The sequence below is a fragment of the Macrosteles quadrilineatus genome, unplaced genomic scaffold, assembly GCF_028750875.1.
Source record: "Macrosteles quadrilineatus isolate MER2022 unplaced genomic scaffold, UCM_ALF_1.0 Scaffold_4__1_contigs__length_99947679, whole genome shotgun sequence".
Taxonomy (NCBI): Eukaryota; Metazoa; Arthropoda; class Insecta; order Hemiptera; family Cicadellidae; genus Macrosteles; species Macrosteles quadrilineatus.
In genome coordinates this window covers 50,431,098-50,437,603 of record NW_026542597.1, presented here as the reverse complement: position 1 = coordinate 50,437,603, position 6,506 = coordinate 50,431,098, and the positions used below count along the sequence as shown (strand labels likewise).

General features: G+C 29.4%; 1 protein-coding gene across 1 annotated transcript in view; it reads left to right on the top strand.

The window, feature by feature from the left end:
- The first annotated feature begins 2,114 nt into the window (after nt 1-2,114).
- The window catches only part of LOC128991873 (FMRFamide receptor), an 80,094-nt gene continuing 75,702 nt past the window's right edge, over nt 2,115-6,506 (top strand). Inside the window, exon 1 of the mRNA XM_054415120.1 lies at nt 2,115-2,464. The gene's annotated coding sequence lies outside the window, so the exon portion shown is untranslated. The remainder of the gene's footprint in view (nt 2,465-6,506) is intronic.

Below are 6,506 nucleotides of genomic sequence, written 5' to 3'. Positions count from 1 at the left end.
AAAGTATTTTTCTACTTGATTACGATACTGACTGTAGACGACAGTCCTGTAAAAACTTAATAGAAACTTAATTTGCAATTTGTTTATTTAAATAACTTACTCAAGTTTGGGAACATATCTCATTACAGTTTATGAAATGCCGTAAAAAGGTGTAATTAAGTGAACAATACATGTTGTCGCGATTGATTCACCGAATTGTTATGCTTCTATTGAAAAATTTGGTGATTTACAATTGGCCAACATTATTACTTTTTGAGGCGACTTATTATATGAATGTAACACACATGTTGATTTAATTCTTTTTTACCTTACAACTATTGTAGACTTTACCATTTGTTGTAACTTTTTATAACTTATAAGTCTGTAGCTTGAAGTTTTAGAATAGTTTGTCATATGCACTCGCAAATACGCATAACGTATATATTTACAAGGATATATGTCGGTTCAACAGATAAGTGGTCTAACACATAGTTACTGTAACAACCTCAATGCATGTCGTGAAATGCTGTTAGATACAAATATATTTGTACTTCTTGGAAAACCCGCTATATACTCTGGAAATAAAATATTTGCTAAGCCAAAAATAGTTTTCCTCCAATTTATGGTTTCTATTTGATAGAGAATTACTCTGCAATGTAATATATATCTAAATGAAAACGTAAAGATCGAAACACACAAAAAAAGCTTAGAGTTATTTAGATTCTAACATTAAATATTAAACATAGATTGGTAACTAAATGATTAATATTTGTTTGATAATATGCAAGAGCACGAATAGTTAAATTTCTTTTACTTTTTGACACTTCAACCTCAAATTCTTCACTTTCCTTAAACACTTTGCCTCTATGACGTAGGTCTAATAGTTTTTAAAACCAAATATAGCCATGATTCTTGATATTAAAATGTCTTAGAATAACATTATATGAACACGTCTTAGCAATAAATTACAACTTTAATATCTCTCATTATAAACCAAGTATAACAAATTTAGGAATAATACACGTCCAAAAAACAATTAAAATTTCAAAAGTGATCGAAAAATTCAAAGATGTATAACAAATGGGAATGAGATATCGTATAATCTTAATTAACTTCAAAGCTCTACTGGCAACATTTAAACCTGCTTAAGATCGTAATAGGCTTCTCACTTTAGAATGAGGCAGATCCAAATTAGTGACGTTTATCTTTAAGACTAATTAGTGAAATGAAAATAAAGTAAATAAATTCGACACTTCGCATTCGCAGTGTTGGCATACTGAGCACCAGTTTCACTTCATAATTGTTCAAGTTAACATTGAGTTAACCAATGATTGTAGTCAACGCTTAGAATACCCTTATGTAGTACAGTATATTGTATACAACCATATTCCTTGTACATACTTGAATACTACATATTTGAATTCGTACTTGAATAAATGTAAAGCTCACACTATAACCTTTATGAAAACAAACATCTCCTTCTAATACTACTCAAATATTCACTTGTTTTGTGATGTATTTGTACATATTGTATAAGGATTCAAATAAAGAAAAATGCGTTTTAGGTATTGGCTGCATCTTTTAAATTCTAAGTGACACAGCAGTATTTTTGGCCGTTTTACGAACTAACATACTCTTAATAGGATGCATTTGAATTAAATAACAACCTATTATTTTAGTATTGTTGAAAAATTGATCTTTAAAATTGGGTATAATTGATGTGTTTATTTCTTAACTAAGAGATAAGATGAATTTTTGATAATAAGTAACAAGCAAGAGATATTTTTATTCTAAAATTATACCTTTAATAAAAATGTATAGAAAGGACCATTTGCTAATTTAGCCTGACGTTAATTTCAACTCAATACAAAGTACTAACACAATTGTACTCTAATACATTTTAACACAGAGGAGGTAAAGTTTATCGAGTGGAAAGCTAACAGTTCCTGCAGGAAACCCATAACGAAAAAGCAGGTCAAGGATTACGATTGACATGGACATAAGTATTCCCAGAAGGAAGAAGGTACTTCGTTTCTGATGTAGGAAAGATGCGTAGGCAGGGGTGACTTCAGCGCTTCGGTGGCGGCGTCTGCAACTAAAGACGGCGACAGCAGGCCAGTATGCCGCCAGCGCGGCGTTCGGCAACATTGAAATACACCGCGCCGATCTGCCATAAAATACTCGCGAGTTGAAATGTGAAAAAGCCAAAATTTTGGTAATGCTCGCTGGTGTGATTAAATTCAAACTATGGTGAAAATGCATCAACGTAACCGGATAGTGGTGTAATTGTGGATAATTTTTGTGTGGAAGCTGTTTAAATTCGTGTAACCTTAATGATTGGTAGATATTATATAACTGTTTAAAATGAAAAATATATTGCTAAAACAAGGTCGTGGTTGAGAAAGTGTGTGGAAAGTTGATTAAAACAATACAGAAAATTCTTACGCTTGATTCAGCTAAATAAAAAACCAGGAGAAAACTGAAAGTAAGTGTTTCAACATTTCAATAATATTCCTAAGTAATAGTTTTGTTAAATAATATGGAAACACACATTTTTTTTTCAAACATATGTGATCACCATATAAATAAACTTAAAATAGCAACAAAAAATTTGTCTTAAAAACTTCAAAGAATACCACACATGTAATTACAGAGTATAATATATTTCCGATATAATTTGCTTAAAAAAAATATTTTTTCCATTACACAAGTCAAAATACAATTTTTGAATGTTATAAAATTTTAACCGTATTTATAAAAATGCCAATGTTATTTTACACAGATCTAACCATAATGTGGATATAGAGGAGCAGTTCTGGTGGAAACCGGTCGATAATTGTGTTAAAAAGTGGCAGGGTCAGCTAGATTAGTAGACTCGTCAAGCATGTCTAACATATCCCAGATCTTAGCTGGCTTACGTCTCGTCATAGTGATGCAAGATTTGTCATAGTTGACATTGATTTTAAGTTGGTCAATGTCCAAGTCATCTGCTAATAGGTGTCCATTTGAATTTGTATAAATAAAGCAATCATATAAAAATAGCCGGACTAAAATAGTGATCTAGTAGCAGCCAGTTAGTTGTTGAATGATTAAGTAATAAAATCTGGTAGAAGTGACATTTTATAAATGTAACAATGACAATTATACTGTAGCTAATATAAAATACACGTATATAGATCCGAATATTGCAGATAGTTAATTATAGTGATTTATTCCATTTGAACATATCTATATTCATTCAACAATACAGTTTACACAAACATCAATGGACAAATATAATACATAGTTTAAAAAAACACAAATTGTGAATGAATGGTGAGGTACCTATTTTTTTGTATTGAGGTACCATAACTTGGATTATTCCAATTACTCCCCTAATAAGTATGACTAAAACCTACTTACCAAAAAATCAAAACTACAATAATTTTTCGGATTGCACCATATAACTTTATTTTATAAAACTATACTGCAATGCATACTTGCCCTATATAATTTTATTTGAACTAATACTTTGATAGTAATTATTACGTAACGGTTACATATTTACGATTGATATTTTACACTGTAAGTAGATCTAAATTTAGCACTTTGTATATCTACGGTATATTTACTTTGTAATCTGCAGATTTGATTAAGGTCAAGTTCCCTTGTATCCTATGACAATGCAGGCAATTAAGACTAGCTATCCTAACTATTGCTATTATTACAGAACTGTTAATATAGTTGGTGCACAATAAACTAATTCCATTTAATCCTTTTAAATCCCACTAAAATTACCTTTGAAAACAACTCTATACGAATATGAGATACAATAACTCTAAGTTTACTAAATATTGGACTCGTTACAAACGTTACGAAACTACGAAATACTCAGCCTTTACCATATTCTAGGCCTGCGTGTAAATGTATTCCAACGTATTTCGAGTTTGCTGCCTTCTGTTTCCCCAAATACCACACGCGAATGGAAATAATAGACTACATGGAGAAAATTCAAAAGTAAGAAAAATGCTACGGACACAAGTTAAAGAAAACCTGATATGTAAAATATTGCTTCATGTATTTCTTTTAGCAGATAATAATCTTCTGCAAAAAGAAAAAAAAATCCAACATTTGAATATATATGTATACTTAGCGTGAATAAAAGGTATGTAGACAAATAATATAAATCAATAGACTTGACTTCATTACGTTGTAAGTTAATTAGCGTCATTGGTTATTTCCTCGATTATAAAAAATAAAATTTAATAATATTTATTATTTCCTTCTAAAACATTAATATATCAGCCTAAATTACCAGTTTGGTGGCTTAGGAGTCAAGAGACAAATGTTACCAATCTACCAATGTGTAAAACGTGTACAAATTTTTGGTGTTTCGTGGCTTAACTTAATCTAACTTAATGATTAACTTAACTTACTGAAGTATCGAAAAAAGCGACATCCCACAGACATAGAATTTTTTTTGTTTGTTTTATGGTACTCCCGGTAAACGGGAAAAAATTAAACATGCCATGAAATACGTATTAAAACACTCCACCGTCTTTTAATATTCACAGTTGAAATACATTATGCAATAAAGAACATTTCCTTTATAAATTTTCATATTCCACGTTCCTGCACAACACTCATAAGTTTCATTTCAAATGCGAACTCACGAATAGCAAACACTCTTTGAATAATGGCATGCTTAGTTCTGATTAAACTGTTAATTTAGCTGTAACAATCATTTCGGAAAGTTGAATATTTTATAACATGTTATACATGTGTTGCATTGGTTTCCACGTTTGAAAGATTGGACTGAATTATTAATAATCTATTGTCAATGCTGTGACTGTGTTTATGTCATGTTCTATACATTTTACAGGAATCTATAATTCATTGTTTTACATTTTCTTTCGTAAAAAATACATCATGATATTTAACCATATCTAAGTGATCACTTTCGCCGGTTTCAAGTTTTATGTATTCATTCCGGTATGTACGACTAAGGCATAGATTAGTATTATCATAATTTTTCTCATTATTATTCTTTTTTTGACGGTTACTCATCACTAAATAATATACAATTACTTAAAAAGCGGTAGCTACTTTTGTCATAGCTAAATAAACTATGACCTACGATTAAATATAGCACTTTTTTTTCTAAATAGTGTATTATTTAGTGTCGAGTGACCGAAAAAATAACAGTTTCATTTGTATAATTTTTTGTAGTTTTATAGTACATTGTTTTACTCTGAGTAACTATTACGCCACTAATAATTAATAAGTAAAGCGTAGTAATAATGCAACATATACGACTACAAGTATCAGTAATTCGTCATCATCGTATATTCGTCCAACAAGAGAAATCAAATAAATAACTATTACAATTTAATAAGTAAAATAACTAAAATGTTGACAAAAAATATATTTTATGATTTAATGTGATAACATAATTAAAAAAAAAGTATTTGATCAGCTTTGATATACTTAACATCAAAATATGGGTTTTGTAAGAAATGTTAAAAATTGAAATAGCTGCGTGTTATAAGCTGCGTTAGCTCCAATAATCTTGTGAAAGTTAACTAAAGTGAGCTCAAACTTTACTTGTCCTCTAAAGTACTCTTATTGAATACTCAGAAGTTTTAGAATCTCATTATTAACAGTTTAGGAATTCACTTGAGGTTTTCAATCCTCTTGCTGGATTTTAATTGAATTTTTACAAGAGATGTTTTTGCAACCCTTGAATTGGTTTTAACTTTAAAACTCGAAAGTGACGCAGCTTGCATTATAAATATAGGGAATAATCATTCGTTAAGGATACCTAAGGTTTGTGAAAAATCTAAATCAATGATAAATCCTTACGAATAGTTGTAACATTAAATTAAATGGTGATATTATGTAGGTTGTATCATTATAGATTTTATAATCTAAATCTGAGAAATTTCGACGGCAAATAAGTAAATAGTCAACTGTTAAATAATTTATATCTTCCCTGACTAGACAATGTCTAGAAATCATTGACTAACGTTAAGAAAATGTAGAACATCATGAATTCTACAGAGATTCAATTACATACATTCGTTCGATATATTCCTTTAAATCGTATTCAGAAAAAAATATTACATAGGAATGTTGTATGGGTTTATAAACTTATTAATACTGTTTTTAAATGAGCTTAAGTTTTCAAATCTCTTTTTTATTATTTAAATAGTCTTCCTCAATAGATTTAACTGATTTTAGATACAGAGTTTATAACTACGTGAGTCTGAGTTACCCAGTAGCACAAGCATTATATATTTCCAGTTTTTTAAGAAATTTCGGTGTGATGTCACTTTCTTTTTTATGTTTTTATTACAAAATGTTGAACGATTTTTACTAGGTATAATAATTGAGTACTATGTTTTTATTTGCATGTGAATTAAGTATTTCGGTGTGAAATAAATATATAAAAATATGTAAAACCAAAAATAATAAAAGTACATGTGATTGATGCATTAGACTACAAGTGAAACTGACATATATTCAAATAGCTAATAGACTACAAACAT